Source organism: Octopus bimaculoides, chromosome 2, assembly GCF_046866305.1.
Source record: "Octopus bimaculoides isolate indiv1 chromosome 2, ASM4686630v1, whole genome shotgun sequence".
Taxonomy (NCBI): Eukaryota; Metazoa; Mollusca; class Cephalopoda; order Octopoda; family Octopodidae; genus Octopus; species Octopus bimaculoides.
In genome coordinates, this window is record NC_142929.1 from 62729390 (window position 1) to 62751889 (window position 22500).

Consider the following 22500-nt stretch of genomic DNA (forward strand, 5'->3'; position numbering starts at 1 on the left):
TTTAACATGCTTTAACACCTGAAATTAACTCGGAAGCCAAGGAAGAGCACTTTTTTCTCCTACAAAGGTCAGAAATCTAATTTCCACGGCTCCTTGCAACCGATTAAGGAATCTGACTAAACCACAATTGGGTAAAGTAAACTAAAAACAAAACGTGAAGAGAATCGTCTCGTTAACCAAGAATAATGGAGGCTCTAAAAGGCGAGTATGATCGCTGTCTTTTCTCTTCAGACTGAACCATAAAAAATAGCTCTGCCTTTTATGATGTAGAGAGAGTCTCGGCAATCGCTTTTATGCTGTTTCTTGTCTATTAAATTTAATTTGTGATAAAATCGTTAAAAAAATGTTACATGGTAGTTTGATTACCACGTGAATTTATTTTTATGAGACCTAGGAAGTTCTGGTATATAATAGATAAATTGATTTAGGTTTGAACATTACTCTTTTAATTATGTATAACAGCTGTTCATGTTGGAACTTATATCTGGCTCAGGAAACTTAGCGGTTATTTTCGAATAGGGAAGATTGTCCACTCGGTATGGACGGTTGTCAAAGATTGTAAGATATTTGTAAGAAGTTTAACGAGCGTAATGCAGTGTACAGGTGTAGTGAAGTATTTTTTCTTCTGAGATTTGTAGCTTCTGTATTTTGTTATTGTTTTGAGCTCTAAGTATACAAACATTATTCATATCTGGCGAAATGCGTTGAAGATTAAATGGATCAAGGCATGTGCGATGAAAGTTAAAAAAGAGTGACAGGGGATATCTGGTTACCTTTTCACTGTGAGAGTGAGAATGAATATATGTAAAACTATATGGTGGCGGGGTGCAGCGTGTGAGAATATCTTTTCTTTATTAACGAAAATGCAGCCTCTAATCCCTTGGCGGTCATTCAACCTTTTATAAATAATAGTTAAATGTCACTCAAATGATATTCTAGTGCCTTAAGTAAAGAAAGGACTCAGTAAATAATGTAGTTTTAGATACCTTTAAAAAATACGGTGGTGGATTTAGAATACCTTTGATAAGAGGTTAGTTAGTGTTGACCTTGGATCAAACAACAGCAATTACTCACTCACAGATGTGTTGTTTCTTCTTTCTGACATGTAAACCACTACTAGAATGGTTCTATTCCTTTAAACTAACTACCTACTTTTTCTCCTTCACTAAAACTCTTACAAAATACCCACATCATTCTTGTCTTCTTCACTGGAAAATGTATCATCTTCGAAAACCACCTCTATATATTTTTACTGCAATACTTTCATCCCAGAACTACAATTCCATAGAACTTCTTCCCCACCCTGCAGATATCAACCTAATCAGTCAGGAACGACTTATTAAGATCAAGATCACTGTTTCCATATTTGAATTATTTGAAGCTAAAACGGAAGAACACAAAGATAATAGCCCAAAAAATAAAATCAAGCAAAACAATAACAAAAGCCAATCAAAGCATCGTAGCTTTTTTGTTTTCACAGAACCAATCAGTAAACCTTATGAGATCCTAAATACTTAAATTGTATGCAATGTATACTCAAGCGTTTGATTCCATTGCGTGGCATCATGGGTAAGTGTCGATTTTGCTGTCTCAGATTGCCTTATATCCTGGGAGAGAAATTGGGTTGAGGGAAATTGTAGAAGCCAATCGAATGGATTGTACCTGTGATTGAAAAGGAACAGCTTTGTTACACATCATGTTGCGCTGATTCTACCTGATGATTGTGTTAATGATACATCTGCATGTGGAATGTTCAGCCGCTTACACGTTAGTTAAGGGGCAGGTAATTCAGTTAATCAAACAAATCAAATAACTTAATCCTAATCGTCGAAAGACGGAGGAACATATAAGAGTATCCAATATTTCGAAACACATTACAGGCTTTAGCAAAATTATCGTCTCCCCAACTTCACTCAAAAGACATTTATCAACCCGAGTTTATGGTAGAAGGCACTGGCTCCAAATATCTTGCAGTAATATCGAATCCAGAACCACGTGATTGCGAAGTGAACTGCCCGTCAAAACGGGAAATCCTAATCATTATTCTTTTCACAGTTGCAGTATGCTGCTTTTGACATGAACAGACATGAAGTGATACATTATTATTTAACATTGATTTCTAAAATAGTCTAATACTTAACTGATATCGTAGAAAGATGAAGTCATGGCTGGGATTTGGATTCAGAACATAGAGGAATGCAGTCAAATACCACCAGGTAGTTCTATCGAGCGCTCTAGCGATTTTTCTACTTCATCACTCTCAATATAAAAATAAATAATAAAATTATTATGAAGACTTTTATGTTTCACAGCAACTAGACATCTCTTTGTGTGTCAGACTTTTTGTTTACAATAGAATATCGATTTCCTGTTTGTTTCTCGTTTCCAATCTCTTTTACATTATTCAAAGCAGAGACTTAGGGAAAAGTAAAAGAAGGAAAAAAAAAAAAAAGAAAAGACAGCCGAAACTGATCTCTGAGAAATCCAGAGAAACGGAATTCAGTCTGTCAAAATTCACTGTTAGAAAGCTACAAGTCAGTCTATTAGCTTTTATTGTACCTTCCACTACGTTTTGTTAACGAACGATCAGCTTTTAATAGCTAAATAGTCTTCTTAAGTTTACTAGATAATGTGTCGTAAATAAATGTTTTTAATCCTTAACCCTTACAAAACAAGCAGACTAATCTATCGACGCACTAGGAAAGATCTCTTCAAGAATCAATGGAGAGAAGAATCGATGCGGCGGCGGGCAAAATACCATGTGATAATTAGTAATGTACCTTTAATTTTCTGAGGTTAAACCCCACTAAAATTGTTTTTGATTTTCATTCTTTCGAAGAAAATAAGATATTACACACCCGTGAAGTATTGCAGTTTGCTATAATTAGCTTTTCTTTGGAATAGTTCCACAGGAAGATATCATGTCAGCGGTCAGTTGTTCTGATTAAAGGCCACACTGCGTCTCTGGATATATGGGATCAGCTATCTTCTGTAATCTAGCCAGATAATTCCGAACAAACATCTTACCAACAATGTTAAGAAAGGATATTCCTCGGCAGTTACTTCAGTTACAACCATCATCCTTAATCTTTATGTCTCATATTTTTCGTCCGCTTGTCTTTCTTCCAGCAGAGATAGAGAGACACAAGGAACTGTAGCGCGACTGCTACCAAGAATGTTGGTGCCTTTGTCTCTGTATGGTATAGTGTCAAGCATAGGAAAAAAAAACTCTTCCATGATTGTCTTAGTGTCGCGCTTCTCAAGCACTGGAATTGTTAGAAAACTGATTAGGGCTTCTTTGGAGATTATATTCTTTGTGAAGTACTGTTCCAGGAAATGTTCCATCCATCATTCTATCCATTTACTGCAGATTTTGATAATAAGGGGCTGTTTTCTTCACGGTTGACCAACAACCTATTTGATGTCGCTATACTTGATCCCAAGATTATTAATAGAAGCGGTATAACTCCAACTTATAAATGTTAGCATATTTTCTTGTTATTTTCAATAAGCTAAAACCTTGCTGGGTTGCATATTTTCTTATTTAATGATAGTTGTTTTTGGTTAGTGATGCAGGTTCTAAAGTTTAAAACTTGCCGCCATATCACTCGACAAGTAATTTTTTTATTCCCGAATGCCTCGATGAAAGACCTGTAGATAGTAGAACTAAAATGGTTTCATCTAGATTCTTCATATGCACAAGCGTCAGCTGGCGGCAATATCACTAACGAAGAAGATGAACTTTAGGGCGGCTAGTGTTTATGCGAGGGTCTCTCTTGGGCTTGGTAACATGGAATGTTTTACTTGGCTATACAATATCTTTTCTGCTGAAGAGAGAGAGAGAGAGAGAGAGAGAGAGAGAGAGAGAGAGAGAGAGAGAGAGAGAGAGAGAGAGAGAGAGAGAGAGAGAAAGAGAAAGAGAGAGAGAGAGAGAGAGAGAGAGACAGACAGACAGACATATATATATATATATATATATAGAGAGAGAGAGCTGCGAACAGTTTAACGACGGATAATTCTAACAATAACGAGATCCAGTTGGTGACACTATTGCGATAATGAATACTTCCATGAACTTCTATGCTTGCACTTGTTTGAGAACTAGGTGTTTATAATATAGAGAGTTTTGGCGCAACATAGTCCCAACAATGTCTAACCGTGGTGACCGAAGCATATAGGCCTGACATCATGCTCTGCACTGACTCTGGCGTTGGAGACTTTCGACGAACTAGAGGTCTTCTTATTAAGCTGCCCAATGTGTTCATCGATCTCACTGTAAAATTGTCTTTAATCTCAATCCTGTAGTTAAACATTGCAGCATCGACAATCACATGATTCACAGGGCCGCTGACTTAACATTCCTTCAATAGGAGAAGTAGTTATATTAATAGGAAGAGAAATTTCTTTACTGCAAAACCAACGCCATGCTCTCTTCTGTTATCTTTTCCCTTTTCATTCGTGAAAATAAATGTAGTGTATCTCTTGTAATACATAATTCGCAAACCTTGCTTCTTAGAATGCGGCAATGTCCATAGTTAATCCTGCGAGTCTTGCATCAGTTACAACCGTTTTGCGCCTGTCATCACTTAGTTTCAAGTTATCTATCGATCATTGCAATGTTCAAGCATTCCAGATGGCTATAAGAAATACTAGAACCTTCTTTCCATGTGTTAACGGTGCACTGTTTTTCAGTCTGATTGTCAAGTGCAAACTCTTCAAACTCTTTGCATTCAAAGGTGCACAAATAGGGATCTGCTGGCGGGCTCTAGGGTGTGGTTGCATACCAGTGACCACGTCACATCTTCCTGTTACTCTGTGTTATCACGGAGAAGTATTATCTAGAGCTTGTTTATGGACGGAATATATATATTAGCTGGGCGGCACTTAACGCATTCAACTCTTATTTTGCTTTTCTGCGATTCACCGCTAAAAGCGAATGTTGAGTAGTGCGCAAGAAGCCCCCCCCCCCCGCTGACACTTAAGAAGCATCACAGCAATCAGGTGACGCACAGACTAAATATAGAACTAAAATGAATATTTTGAGTTTAGGATAGAAAATATGCAATGGTAGTCAAGAGTACGTGATTATGTGAACATGCTAGAATGTAATATGAAGTTGCCTTAGGAGATTGATTACGGTCACAAGTTACTGTTTGCATGTAATATTTGTGTTAAGAGTTGAATGTTGCTTTAGGTCAAATTATAAACTGTTATTCAAGGTCTGTTTTGATAGAGGTTGTATATATATATATATGTGTGTATGTGTGTGTGTGTGTGTGTGTGTGTGTGTGTGTATAGAATATATATATATAGATAGATAGATAAATAAATTTAAAATGGTATACACATACACACACACATATATTTATATATATATATATATGTGTGTGTGTGTGTGTATGTGTGTGTGTTTGTCTGTGTGTGTATGTGTGTATTTATGTGTGTGTATGTGTGTATTGATGTGTGTGCGAGCGTACACACATGCACACGCACATACACACACACAGACACACACACACACACACACACACACACACACACACACACACACGCACACAGATTTGTATGTTTGTATGCATGCATGTGTTCATGTATAAACACAGTTCGTTGGGTAGCGTGGTTAGATATGTTTATCACAACAAAAGTTGACAGTCTATTCGGAGTTTTGCCTCAGACTGAGCTGTTCACGACTTGAAGTGTCAATTCTTGATACACGCACGCACACACACACACACACACACATACACACACACACACACACACACACACACACATACACACATACACACACACGCACACTCACACACTCACACACGTACACACTCACATGCGCACACTCGCTCACACACTCACGTATACATACATACATATACCAGTCCGGGGTAGTGGATTGGTGGATTGAGAGAACGTTGGAACATCTTGTGAAACTGTTTACAGTTCCTTGCATTCTGACAGTGCAACCTGCGACGACATTGGTGCCAAAATGCATTCACCTTATCTTTCCAGTGGCGTGGACAGAGAGGAGACTTTCATCAATGGACAACTTCTAGCCTTACACACATACAAACACACACAAAAATAAAAATTCTCCAGGTCTGCATCTTGGTGAGAACATTTCTAGGCGTAGATATTCCTCAGACAATTATAACGTATGACGAATGCTATTAATTTACATACAGAAACATGCATATATATATATATACATGCACATCTAAATAAATATATAAATAACCATAAAAAATAAAATCCATACATATACATAAATGTATACGAAGGCAGGCACATATCTAGACATACATACATACACACACATACCCCTCGTATATGCATATACTTATATATATATAGGTAAAGTAAATTTTAGAGGTAATACTTGATAATTGCAAGCACCTGTATCTGCCAGATAGTGGCCAGGGTGAAAGATATATATATATATATATATATATATATATATATATCTTTCACCCTGGCCACTATCTGGCATATACAGGTGCTTGCAATTATCAAGTATTACCTCTAAAATTATATATATATATATATATATATATATATATATATACATGCTCATAATCGCATACATTCGTAAACGCAAACAATGAAAACATACAATGAAAGATGCACAATGCATATCATATGTGTGATATATATATATGTAAAAACTTACAATGAAAAGAATATAATAGTGCCAAACATTCCATACAAAGGTGGACACAAATATCTATAGGCATGTGCCTTCATAAAATAATGCAGAGTCAAATATATTTTATATATAGACATATTGATGAATTTTCACAATAAGAATGATAAAGTCAAATACAGCTTTATGACTAATAAATGTCCACCTACCAATAGATTCTTCTTAACTTTTGCTAATTTTCATTAATGAAGAATATTAGATTTAGAAAACCTAATAATAGTTTCTGGGACGAATTTAAAAGCGAAATTCCAAATGTTAAAAAATTCTAACAAAGTCTTCCTACCATCATATAAGCCATAAAGAAAAAAAATCTATAAAATCGATACAATTGGATATCACAAATATGTTTTCAATTACATAACTAACTCTTAAAAATGTCAAAGCTGGAACATTTATATGATATTAACATCTACAGGCGAAAAAAGGAAAAAAATCTCTCCGACCTTGAAATCAATGATAGAACAAAATAATTACGACCAGTCTTCTGAATTAAAAAAAAAAATCTGTCAAACCTTCCGTTATGCGAATGTTCACCTTTAGGTGCATGGCGCAGTGGTTAAGGCCTCTGGCTCACAATCATTAGGTAGTGAGTGCGATTCTCGGACTGGGTTCTGTTTTGTGTTCTTGAGTAAGACGCTTTATTTCATGTTGCTCCAGTTCACTCAGCTGTAGAAATGAGTTGCAACGTCACTGATGCCAAGCTATATCAGTCTTTGTCTTTCCTTTGGATAACATCTGTGGCATGGAGAGTGGGGTGGCTGGTATGCATGGGTGACTGCTGGTCTTCTATAAACAATCTTTCCCGGGCTTGTGCTCGGAGGGGAACTTTCTAGGTGCAATCCCCTGCTTATTGATGACCGAAGAGGGTCTTTATCCTTTATACATAGATATAGTGTTAAATCATATTAAAACTTACCCCATCTTAATTAGTTTTTGATACATAAAGAGTTAAGTTAGAAATAAAACTTTTACTTAAAGCTTCTTCTAAAGTCATCTGTTTGTCTGTGGTCAATGAAATAAGAACCAGTTTAGTTCTGGAATAGTTTGTCCTTGTGTGAAGGCGTATGATTTAGTGGTTAGCATGTTCGGCTCACGATCGTGAGTTCGATATCCAGCAGCACGTTGTGTCTTTGAGCAAGCTACTTTGTTTCACCTTGTTTAAGTCCGATCAGCTAGCAAAACTTAGTTGTACCTGTATTTAAAAAGGGCTTGCCATGTTACATCCTGTATCACGCTGAATCTCCATGAGAACTATGGTAAGGGTACGCGTGTCTGTGGAGTGCTCAGCTACTGGCACGTCATTTTCTAATTTCACGAGCAGGTTGTTCCATTTGACTGGATCAAGTGGTACATCCGTTGTCGTAACTGACGTATTGCCACTTTGCCCTTGCACGGAAGCACGACTTGCTCGAAAGAGTAATGGAATCCCTGCCAACTTATATCGCATTGTCTTAGAAATACGCATCACACATTATGTGATGTTCCGGATACATTAACCCAAATCCATTAGATTTTAAACTTTTGTTTGGGTCATGCAGACACCACCTGCATCACAAACTTTCCTCTGCAAAGCCAAGACGGAGTCTATACGTACATTCAACAAAGTAGAAATAGCAGTCAAATAGCCATCGACTTGCAGCATACAGTTTTAAAACGTGAGTACACGTTGAACATTATAATTCTAAATATATATAAAGAAAATAAAAGCTGGGTTGCTTACGGCTTGAACCATTTTGTTTGGATCATAGCTGTATTCTCGATCAGAGTCGACTCAGAGTTAATAACCCACTGCCCATCATCATCATCATCATTATCATCATCATCATCATCATCAACAACAACAACAACAACAACAACAGCAGCAGCAGCAGCAGCAACAACAACAACAACAACAACAACAACAACAACAACAACAACAACAATTACTGTTCTCTTTCCCTTTTGCGTGAGAGCTTATATGCTAGGATCGTGTGTCGTGAGTAAATTGTTGGAAGCAAAAAGTCGATGGAGATAGCTGGAATCCAGCTACCATTATTATTTTTTTTACATTCATCTTTTATCTTTGATCTTTTACCTTTTACTTGTTTCAGTCATTAGACTGCGATCATGCTGGGGCACCGTCTTGAAGAAGAATTTTTAGTCGAATATATCGACTCCAGTACTTATTGTTTTGTTAAGCCAGATACTTTATTCTATCAGTTTCTTTTACCGAACCGATAAATTACGAGGACGTAAACACACCAACACCTGATGTCAAGCGGTGGTGGGGAACAATCATCGACACACACACACATGACAAGCCTCTTTCCGTTTCTGTCTACCAAATCCACTCACAAGGTTTTGGTCGGTCCAAGGCTATAGTAGAAGACACTGGTCCTAGATGCCACACAGTGGGACTGAAACCGGAACTATGTGGTTGGGAAATAATCTTCTTATCACATAGCCACTCCTCCGCCTACATTTGTTCATATTTACATTATATCATAACTTACATAGATAAAAAAAATCTTCGCGTACCCTTCACCTCGTTTCCAACAGTGGCAACGCTTATATAAGCAATAATTAACTCATGACACTAAAAACCATCTAAAAGCTCTCGGTTGCTCGATGTTCCACAAATACAGTGAAAACCTTTTGTTACTATATTCATGTTGAAATATACTACTTTTGTTTCAATTATCATTTAAAATAATGAAAAATTAAGTACAATGATCATGAATGTTAGGCAGTGATTGAAAGAATACGATCGCGAATACAAGCGGCCGAAATGGGTTCCTCCTAAGGACCTCTGTTGCGTAACTCGAAGTCTTTCTCGGTCAAGCTGCTACTTCTCAGCATTGAGAGGTCATAGCTCTGGTACTACGGATATCTGGTTAGCATGTCGCATGAAAGAATCCTAAGACGGATTCTTGAAGCCGAGCCAAGTGACAGGAGACCGAAATGTACATCAAAAATGAGATAGTTGGATAATATCCATAGCCTCAGTTGGTCGCACTTGGGAATCCAACTGGAAAGGGTAATGATCGTTGCTTCATCTATAGTGGAGGTGCTTGAGGACTCTCTCACCGTGACCATCCGGGAATAGTTAGCAGAGAAGTTTGATGGATGGATGGAATTTTGTCGCTATTAAGCTGGTGTTTGGAACAAATTAAAATAGATGTTGATGGAACTTTATGTCAGAGAACCAAAGGATGTCTCAAGCAGGCTGGAACCAAAAGGAACTTGAAAAACTTTGGAGAAATTCCTAAGTCCATAGAGAAAAGCTCAATGGTTCACTTTGTAGGGTTGTTCTATCTATTGCTGACTTCTACTCTAACTTTTTCCAAAGAGTTACTCGAGAATCCTGTAAAGAAGTGCATCCATTTAAAGATTCTATAGGCGTAAACAATAAAGGAAACACAGACTAGTGTAACATTAGCATTTGTCAGCTACATAAATATGGTTCATTACGTTGTTTTCTGAGCGTATCTCGTCGTATTTGAGTGTTTATATGGTTTTTCATTAATACATCCAATTTTCAAAACGTTACGTGAATTTGTGATGAGTTCAAAACCTTATTTAAACCGCGTAGCTTAAAAGAATTTTTTTAATTTAAAAAAATGCTAAATTTAGTATTTCCTTTATTTTCCTTTCACGTATGCACTCTCACACACATATACTCACAAATCTCACATACGATGCCACACACACACGAACAGACACACACAAACACACACACACACACGCACACAAACACACACACACGCTCATATACATATTTGCGCACATTAGGAGTGACACCTGCTATTTAAACCAGTGTATGCAATTTTAAAAATCAATATTATATAATTGTAGGAGAGTGCATATAACAAGTATATACTCTCTTTACAGCTGTATATTAAAAAAATAATGAATGATTTAGACTGCAATCTCATATATCAGATGCCACACAAACACGCACACATATGCATGCAGGTGTGTATTCTATCTATCTATCTATCTATCTATCTATCTATCTATCTATCTATCTATCTATCTATCTGACTAGGTAGGTGGGTAGATATATACATAGATAGATGGGTGGAAAGATGGGTAGGTGAGTAGGTAGAAATAGAGATGGCTAATATGTATATGGTTAAATAGGAAGCACTTGAAAATAAATGGGATGTTTCGGTTTGAAATTATATGCACTGGAAAGTACACTTCGGAACACATGTTTCTTCATTCAATTTATAGTCACAAACACTTCCCATATATATATATATATATATATATATATATATATATATATATATATATATATATATATATATATATATATATATATATATATATATATATATGTATATATATATATATATATATATATGTATATATATATATATGTATATATATATATATATATAAATTCAGTAGAGTGGTACAACAAGGCACCAATATTTACTGGAAATTAATAAATTTGTATTGAAATATTTTTCATATATATATATATATATATATATATATATATATATATATATATATATATACTGTGTGCATGTATTGTGCATATAAAGACGATATAATCAATTTAAATACAGGTTTATTAATTTCTATTCATATGTGTGTGAGTGTAAGTCTGTATATATATATATATATATATATATATATATATATATATATATATATATATATATAATATTTGATATATATATATATATATATATATGATACATGTTATAATATATTGATATGTATGTATATATGTATATATGTGTGTATGCATATATTTCTATATATTCATATATATATACATATATACATAAATATGTATGTATGCATGTATGTGTATATGTACAAACATCCACGCGCACGCGCACACAGACACATACACACACACATACACACGCATACGCCACACACACACAAAACGAAACGATTGATCTTTCGTAATTCAGCTTTCGGCTAAAGTAAGAACTAGATATGAACTAGTATTTAGTACCTCTTTCAAATCTGTTTTTATTTGTTCTAACCAACATTTATGTATATGGATGTATACATACATACATACATACATACATGTGTATGCATGTATATATATGCATGTGTGTATGTGCGTGTGTGAGTGTGTGTATGTGTGTGTGAGTATGTATGTGTGTGTGTGTGCGCGTGTAAGTATTATGTACATGAGTGTACGTACATGTACGTTCGTGTTTGTGTGCATAAAATTAAATACATAAACATATATTTTGTATTATCTGAGAAAAATAGTAAGTGACGCGTTGTACGAATAATTGAAATGAATAATGAAAATATGAAATTTTGTTTTGAAGTTTAGTATATGACATTTGATGTCTATATTGAAGATGAAGGTAGTAGCAAATACCAGCGACAGACATTATCTTACATCTAAACACATCTTTTGAGATAATACGTGATAAATCTGGCATTTTCATAACATTGAAGGCAAAGTTTCAAGGTTTCAAACAAATGTGGAAGCTTTTACTTGGTCAATCAATCTATAAGAAATAGAAACCAAATCCCTCTCAAATCACAGCCCTATGTTTAAAAAGAAAAACGTATATATTTGATGCAGTAGTCTCAGACCTTCGATTAATGGCATTCCAGTCTGCAGCATCACATGTTTCACTTCGACACAATATATCTAAGGCTATGATTTGAAGTAGAATTGACGCATAATTTGTTGCCAGTTGAGCGACTGTAGAGGGCGGTAGTGAATATACTTGCAGTTTAGTGGGTGAATTGTTAGTGAAGAAGAACAAGTGTGGCTGCATCTGTGTTGGGAAAAAATAATGAATCTTTAATTTCACAAATTTACAGGTATGCTCATGATATGCACATGACAGCAGCAAAAAGGTATTGATTACAATGTTACAATGCATTAATTAACAAGATAATTATATTAGTTTAACGACCAAAATACCAAAGCTGTCCAAATTAATGTTCAAACTCAACTACCCCGGAAAAATGAAAGTGCTCTTAACATTTTCTGACCCCTGTCCTTAGGTAATTGATGTGTTAGTGATATCGGCCAAAACTACACTTAATTTTTCAATTCATACAAGCGCTTGATCATGCGCTTTTTGTGTGGTCAGCTGACATTAACACTATGGTATAATAATTCACATTTCGTATCGTGGTCCGTCACAATTTCTTTATGGTAGATCTGAGCCTATGTTACGAAACATAATTTGTAGCGGGTGCAGAATCAGTTGTGTGCCGGAAGTAGTTTGGCGCTCCTCTTACAGTTTGAATTAAAGACCTTACTTCCTCACCGGGTCATCCTTTCATCATTTAGGGGTGTATAAAAAATCTTTTCTTCCTTTCGGGGTCTATCAAAAATCATCGATCAAGCCGTAACATTGTGGGTTAGTTAGAATTTACTATTTTTATTGTTACGATGTCATGGTATGGCAGAATTGGTTTAGTGTCACACAAATGTATTTGCTGTATTTCATCAGATATCTTTTATATGTTCAGAGTTTAAGTACTTCTCGAGTCGATATTGTTTTCATCTTTCCGAGAAGACAATTTCAGTTACTGTTAGAAATAACAAACCTAATGTTTCGGGACCATGCTGTTAATTTGAGAGTAAGAGAAAGACTGTGAAGTGTTATCACTTGTGTTGTGAACAGGCCAGAAAATGTGTATCTATCCAGTTTTTGGAGATTATGCAATCAACTGTCTACTTTCACTTGCAAAGTGTCTGTGGTTTAGTGATAATGAATGAAATCTAAAATAAAAATGAAACTTGCTAGACCTTTAGGAAATGTCTCCGTTTATCAGAATATTGTTATTAAAGTAATATATTTCTTTCCCATCTTATGTTTTCTCAAAGTAGTATGATTTATTTTCTCCATTAAGATTTTCTGCCTTAGACGTAATCGTCGATAATTTTGTAATACACTGTTGAGAATCAAATAAAATAGCTACCTAATTATTTCTTCATCTATCTATCTATCTATCTATCTATCTATCTATCTATCTATCTATCTATCTATCTATCTATCTATCTATCTATGATACCTCTTTGAGCATGATCCTATAAATAAAGATAAAAAAAAATTTTTTTTTTTAAAAGAGAGAGAGAGAGCACTTCGCTCTCATGTGTCTATTCCTTGCTGAGGTTACCATGGTCTTTTCCGTAGGCTTTTCTCTCCATGGATAAACCTAATGTTACCCCATTTTACACAATTGACATTTTCTGTGATATACGAAACCCCCCACCTTTTTTTTTACCCCAACCGATCCCTTTTGTCCGATTAAAAATTTTTTTTTTTTTAAAGAAAAGCTCTACAGTTGTATTTGTCCCCTCTGTGTGCAGCCCTGTGTGGCTAATAAAAGAAAGTTATCTATCTATCTATCTATCTATCTATCTATCTACCTACCTACCTACCTACCTACCTACCTACCTACCTATCTATCTATCTATCTATCTATCTATCTACCTACCTACCTACCTACCTACCTACCTACCTACCTATATATTTATTTATCTGTCTGTCTGTGATAATCACCACATTTTCTAGGTTCACTTTTATTCCAAATCGTTTTTACGTTGGAGCATTGGCAATTATTACTATATATTACTCTAGTTCCACAGACGAGGTAAATGTCTTTTCAGTATAAAATTAGTAAGCGAGACTCTCTTCAAAATCAATAATTAACATTTTTATGCCCCTACTCAAAAAAGATAATGATGACACGTATCAACGATACACAAACTGATAAAATGTTTATTGCGGTAATTTATGAAGTACATAGAAGCAAGTATATTTACCAGCCTGACACACACACACCTGTACGTTCTCTATCAAAGCACAAAGCGTCACAGGGTTGTGTTCTTTGCCCATTACTTCGTTCCCTCTATACATACGACCGGATCTACTGTTAATGAAGTTTGCTGATGATAAGAAGTGATGATCATGAATTCGACGTATCCCGCTTTGTATGCGAATTGTCTCTCAGACTCTAGTATAATAACCTAATACACCAAAAGCCAATTGTAGATTGAAATATATTGTTCTTGTTTTACTTCAGAAAGTGAAGAGTAAAGTTAATTCTATTAACATTTTGGTGAAAATTTTCAAGCAGATGATTCGCTACATATTGCTGGTTCTATAAACACCAGACAATGTTTGACTTACAGTTTCAGGTCCCATATTTAGAAACAACAACAACGACAACAACAATAATAATCCTTTCTACTATCGTTACAAAGCCTGAGATTTTAGGGAGGGGCCAGTCGATTACATCGACCCCGGTGCTAAGCTGCTTTTTATTTCATCAACCCGAAAGGATGAAAGTTAAAGTTGACTCCGGCGAAATTTGAACTCAGAACGTAAAGCCGAAAGAAATGCCACTAAGCATTTTGCCCGGCATACTATTTTGCCATCTTGCAACCCTTATAATAATAATAATAATAACAATAATAATAATAATAATAATAATAATAATAATAATAATAATAATAATAATAATAATAATAAATGCCCTGATGCAGTACCAGGCAGTGGCTCTCATGGCTTCTGATCTTAATTGATTGGAAGTGTTATCATGTACGTTGTTTTGTCTTGGTATAAAAGATGGGCTACAGCAAATATTCTGCTTAATACCACAGATTTGCTTGTCAGTTGTTTGACCCAACCAGTTGAGCATGTCCCTTAGTGGCTGACGATATGCGCATCTCTGATTACTAGTAGAAGTAGTGGGAGAGCATCATAGCCATGTGTTGAGAGGAAGTTTTGGGGGTTTGGATAATTGACCTTTAATTGACCTTTGAAAACATGGGTGTTTTGTTCAACAACCTTAAACAAACCTTATTCAGGGACCTTTTGAGCGGGATGGGCTACTCGACCTGAAAAGATTCTAACTGGGCCCCACCTGCGAGGTCATGCGCTGTTTATCTTGATATGAGATCACAATGTCGTGCACATATGGTTGTGATGCATGTGTCTGGTGTACCCTTATCAGACGGGTAGTCATGATGGGTATATTGGGCTTTGTATATTTTACCCCAGTGTCACTTTGATGGCATGCACTGCTCTCTCACATAATAATAATAATAATAAGGGAGGTCGAGGCTTGATCCAGCTTGAACTTACGTACAAAACCACCACAATCGGACTGGCCAAATACCTTGAAACAACCAACGATTAGATGCTAAATCTTGTAGAAAAATACGAAAGACCGAAAAACTTCACTCTATTCTGAAAGAGAGCAAAAAATTCGCTACTGATCTCTTAGATACCTACCAGATTGATCAGGTTGACGGAAATGCGCCAACTGTCGCTGCAAAGGAAATAAAATTAATTGCAAAGACAAAGCAGATGAGAAATTAGCTATCAGATGGGAACAAAGATCTCTGTATGGCAAGTATGTGGCTCGTAGCAAACAAGCTTATGTCGACCAGAAACAGAAACACGCATCAACGGTTACGAAGCTCAGGACTAAAAGCAGAGAGTGAAGGTTTCATATTAGCTGCTCAAGACCAAAGCTTATTAACCCGGAACTACCAGGCCAATGTGATAAAAAATAGAGCTAACCCAAAATGCCGATTCTGTAACCATGAGATTGAAACTATAGACCACTTAATCTCAGAGTGCAGAGTCTTAGCACCTGTAGAATATAAAGCAAGACACGACAGAGTCGGCCAGTATTTACACTGGACAATATACCGGCATTATAAAATCAAAACCGCCGACAAATGGTATAAACACCATCCTGAAGCTGTGACTGAGGGAGAAAATGTGTCGATTCTCTGGGACTTACCCGTACATACCTTGTGTGATAATGAAAAGTGAAATTGACATCCAATATTTGCTGTGTGTATGCATCTATGTATGAACTTTTCTTTGGAGTTATGTATCTGCTGAGTGGGGGCGCAATGGCCCAGTGGTTAGGGCAGCGGACTCGCGGTCATAGGATCGTGGTTTCGATTCCCAGACCGGGCGTTGTGAGTGTTTATTGAGCGAAAACACCTAAAGCGCCACAAGGCTCCGGCAGGGAATGGTGGCGAACCCTGCTGTACTCTTTCACCACAACTTTCTCTCACTCTTACTTCCTGTTTCTGTTGTGCTTGTAATTCAAAATATCAGCCTTGTCACACTGTCACGCTGAATATCCTCGAGAACTACGTTACGGGTACACGTGTCTGTGGAGTGCTCAGCCACTTGCACGTTAATTTCACGAGCAGGCTGTTCCGTTGATCGGATCAACTGGAACCCTCGACGTCGTAAGCGACGGAGTGCCAACAACAACAACAACATGTATCTGCTGTCTCTCTCTCACTTTCTCACTTTCTCTTTCACTTCCTTTGTATCCCTCTTCTCTTCCGCTTTTGATTTAACAATGTGTATATGTATCTGTGTATCTACCTCTCTTGCGATGTGATAAACATTTAAAAACACAAAACGAACGCCGTCACCACTCACTGTCTCTTTCACTCTCTCTCTTTCTCTCTCGCTCACTCACTTTGTCTCTCACTCTCCCTTTCTTTCTCACTCTCTCTCTCTCTCTTACTTCCTCTCTGTCCTTCTCTCTCTCGCTTTGCCAATTCTTCGAGGTAAGTGTGACGCACACAACAGGTAGGTACAAAGACAAAAAGGTAGCGTATTAAGATTATCGACAAGCGAAAAATGGGTCCAATGCTGAAATGAGAAATTGCCGTAGTATATGTAATCAGCTCTTCACTCGCCTTTCAGGGCTCAAACATCATTTAAGATCTAAAGCAATTTTAAGTACATTTATAGGTCAAGCTCTGCAAGGAGCAAACAGACACCATATATATATATATATATATATATATATGTACACAGTATATGGTTTAACTGTGTGTATGTATATATATATATATATATATATATATATATATATATATATATATATGCATACATACACCCACATACACACATATACACACACACACATATATAACCACTTAAATCAATTTAATATAATTTCAAGCTTACAATTTTATATTCAAAATTTACACAACCTTTGTATTTAAAATTTTATATAACATTTTCCTTTTAACTTTTATATTTATTTCTTTATTGCCTACAAGGAGCTAAACATAGAAGGGACAAACAAGGACAGACAAAGGGATTAGGTGGATTACATCGACCCCAGTTGCGTAACTGATACTTATTTAATCGACCCCGAAAGGATGAAAGGCTAAGTCGACCACGGCGGAATTTGAACTCAGAACGTAGCGGCAGACGAAATACCGCTAAGCATTTCGCCCGGCGTGCTAACGATTCTGCCAGCTCGCCGCCTTTTAACTTTTATATCACCTATAAGCCGAGCCTCGTATTGTAATGTCGAATGTTCATTGGAAGGAGCACCTCTTGTTCACGTGATTGAATATATTTAATCACTTCATTTTAGCCAAAGAAAGTGAGAAGAAAATAATAATAATAATAATAATAATAATAATAATAATAATAATAATAATAATAATAATAATAAAGTTTCTTATAAAGGCTCAAGGCTACTAAATTGAAAGGATTTTAGCTGATTGGCTCAACTCTAATACTTTACTGGTACTTTATTTTAACGACTTCTGAAAGATGAAAGGCAATATTGTTATCAAGCAAGATTTGAACTCAGAATGAAAAGAGCCGGAACAAAAATTGCAAGTCATTTTGTTCGACGCTCTGACAATTCTGCTTATCAAAGCTTTTACTTTCAACGAAAGTTGAGAGAGGTTTAAATTGGGAAGTGGTGAGACAAAGTTCCTTTACCATTACATAGTTGAACCAACCATTACGAAAGTCAAACACTGATTGGTTCGGTAAGATCACAGCTCAGAAACGCAAAATCTTCTGATCACCACTTGGAAAATTATTACTACTATTTCCCTTAACTTGCAACACATCTATTACATATGAAAACACTCTAATGCATTACGCATTACCAGTGAAACCAGCAATTTTACTGCTGTGATATTCATTTCTTTGCTTTCAGGAAGAAGATTACGGCTTTTAAAAACATGAACTAATTTAGAAATCCTGATTGAATGCTCGACCAAAAAGCATCGGAAACCAATTATATATACTTAACACTCTATATTCTCGGTTACTTTTTAATTTTATTGCTTGCCTAAGTTGGCTGTGCTGTCTGTCTTATCTTGTGTAAATTATAAGTCCTACGGAACCAAATTTCAAACTATGCGTCATCTGCATCTTAAGATAATAATAATGAAATCCTATTCTATTCTGTTTTGAAGAACACACACACACACACACACATGTATATATATGTATATATATCCATGTGTATATATGTTTTATATATATATGTCCATTCACACAACCACACACACACACATATATACATAAGTATATGCATATATGTATGCATGTATATGTATGTACATATGTATGTATGTATGTATGTATGTATGTATGTATGTATGCATATATATATATATATATATATATATATATATATATATGTGTGTGTGTGTGTGTGTGTGTGTGTGTGTGTGTGTATGCGCATATGTCTGTGTAAACACACAAACATAAATGTGTTATGTAAGCTAAGAACTCAATTTCGAGTGAAGAATGAAATATGTAGCAGAATAGAACGATTCATATGTGAGCTAACACTGGTTCCAAATAAGACGTGGATGCTATGAAAGACTTGTAAGTATCGAATTACATTTGTCAGATCTGGATGAATAACAAATCCATGGAATCAGGGGTAAGCAGCATATGAATAATATTGTATTATACTCATTATAAAGTACTCATTATAAAGTAATTAAATACATATACATACATTCATATATGCTTACATACCACTCAGGCATACATGTATGTATATATGTGTGTGGGTGAGATCTCTCATGAGTGCTACTGGTAACATGGTATCCAGTTCAACCAGTTGCATGATCGGGTCATCGACGACTAAACCGGCACCCTGCATTAAGCTTGCCTGATGAGGAGGGTTAATAGAAATCCAGCAGGACTAAAAACAAGACCTGTCAAAAGGACGGATGAATCTAGTGTATGTCTCTCGATCATGTCAGGAGGATGGAAAGTGTCTTGTCTGTGAGGTGCTGTGAAAACCCCGTTGGACCTAATATTTTGGGCTGTGCAATCGCCGTCGAGCGACAATCCAATGCCCGGTCAAGTAGTAGGGCGCCGCGGACGCGAACCCGGGTGACGCCGACTACTGGTGCAATAACCTCATGCACGGACATTGCTGGCAGGTTGCATGAGCAATGGTCAGTGATGGTCTTCCTCGGTTATGAGTAAACAACTATCATCATCATCATCATCATCATCATCATCATCATATAAATAAATCATTAAATTTATGTATGTATGTATGTATGTATGTATGTATGTATGAATGAATGTGTGTGTATGTATGAATGTGTGTGTGTGTGTGTGTGAGTATATATATAAATATCACACCGATGATATTCTTTTACTAGATAAGACACCAATTTTTATTGGAAAGTAAATATAACTGTTAAAGAAGTCTACTGTAATATGCTACTAGTAGATAACCTATTCAAAGAAGGAAGGAAAATTCACACCACCAGGATTCGAACTCAGGACATAGTAGGACGAAGCAAAATATTTTAAGGCAGACGTTTTTTAAACAACTGCGCTGTACTACACTTGTGAACCATGTATAGCATGCGAGTATGCGTGGATTTTTTGAAGGGAGTCGAAAAATATCAGGGATTCTAGAAAATTTGAGGAGCGTTTTTAATGTACCATAATCAGTAAATATGTCTTCCTTTGCAGCAACATGTAATGCATATTCCATCTCTGTTTTCAGAATCTGAATACCAGTTTCTTTTTTTTATGTAATAAATCTTTGAAAAAAAAAGAGGAAGCCGATGTTACACTGTAATTCCTCTAACGTCTTAATCAATGTTTTGTGGATAAAAAGAAAGAAAACCTGAACATTGCTGCTCTAAGATATAAACTAGTTTTCTACTGTGTAAATTCACGATCTGATCCAGAATGATGACATTCTTTGGCGTGTTATTTGATTAAGTCTTTTTAAGGAATTTGAGCATAATCACCTGAATTGCCTATGGTATATAAATTCGGTGGATGAACGAAACATTTCTTTCCAAAATTCTCATTTTCTAAGATGATCGTAGATTCCCTGTCATTTCGTAGCTAGTAAAGTTACAATTCTGGAAAGCTGAATTATTGAATGCAACATATTATCACACGTCACCTCCGTCCGTGACGAATCTCGAAAACTTAGAGTCTTATTTTCTTTCTCTATCTAGTTATTAACAGGACTAGTCAATCCATAATGAATACTTCCGACTACAAAATCGTGCCGTATGCTGATATATGAGAAATACAAATATTTGTCATTCTGAAGTACAAATTAAGATAGAGAAAAGTGGGGAGAGGGAAGAAGGGAGTGAGAAAGGGGTGTACAGAGAGGGAGGGTGAAAGGGAGAGTGGCCGAACTAAGCCAGTTAAGAGTGGCCGAACCAAGCGAAATTAAGTCATTTCCATAGCAATTCTGCTGTTGGGATATCTGAGTTAGTTTTTACAGACACCTCAATTCCTCTCGTCTTGGACTTTCATTCTGCTTTCTGAAGCACTCACCGCAATCCATGTCTCGCTACCATTTAATCATTTTCTTCTTGGTCACCGTCTTACCTTCTATTTTCATGACTGAATTTTCAAGTATCTTAATCCTTCTACTGATGCAATTGAACAATTTTATTTTCTTCGTCTTGTTGATTCTTTCTCACTTTTCAACCGACGCATTCTACCACTTAATTTACTATTCTCACTTTGATTCACTCTAAATTCATGTGTTTATATATTTCAGTTGTACGTAAATCAACATTGTCAGTTATATAAAAACTTTCATACCCGTGTCGTCAAAAATGCCGACAGTTTTATTAGTGATGGAAAATGGACATCAACACAATGGGGGGTGGGGAAACCATTAATAAATGTCTGCAATCTCATAAATATATCTACAGACACAGAATTGAAGCACTTGAAGAATCAAATACGATTGTAACGTCTTGCTTGAAAATATCACCCACATAATGTATGTGTGAGTATCGACACATAAAACACAGGTATGTACATATACATACATATATATGTACACACACACACACATATATATTCAAAAATGTGTCTGAACACACATATAGGTGTTCATGTGTTTATGTTTTTGTATTCATGTATATCTGTATATGGTAATGTATACATGCATATGCATGTATATATGAGTTTTTATGACTCTTTATATGTTTGTTTATATACTTTTTGTATGTCTTTTTTATATGCTTTTATATTTTTATATTTTTATTTTTATATTTGTATTTGAATTTTGCAAAATACATGAGTTGAATTTTGTAAATCTCTGAAGAGGCCTAGTGAATCATGCATGTACCCCCATAGCATCCTTTTCATCTACCAATCACTCCAGCATATATATATATATATATATATATATATATATATATATATATATATATATATATATATTTATATATATATATATATATATATATATATATATATATATATATATATATATATATATATATATATATATATATATATAAATATATATATATGTTAAAGTCTGTTAAAGTCTGTTAAAGTCTGTCATACCGGCCATGACGAAGGGAAATAGCCCTGAAACTCGCGTCGCCTTTATATATTTATATTTATATATTTATATATTTGATCCTTTATATTGAACACTCAATATTTCATCTACATTCAATACTTTCTTTCATGGTGCCATCCATTTTTATTTTATTTTATTTTATATTATATGTTGTATATTATATTATATATTGTATATTC

General features: G+C 35.5%; 1 long non-coding RNA gene across 1 annotated transcript in view; it reads left to right on the plus strand.

Annotated features, from left to right (window-relative positions):
* LOC128251063 (uncharacterized) overlaps positions 1-22500 on the plus strand; it is a 63187-nt gene that overhangs the window by 23580 nt on the left and 17107 nt on the right. The window contains exon 2 of the long non-coding RNA XR_016239238.1: positions 21500-21758. This is a non-coding gene — a long non-coding RNA (uncharacterized LOC128251063). The remainder of the gene's footprint in view (positions 1-21499; positions 21759-22500) is intronic.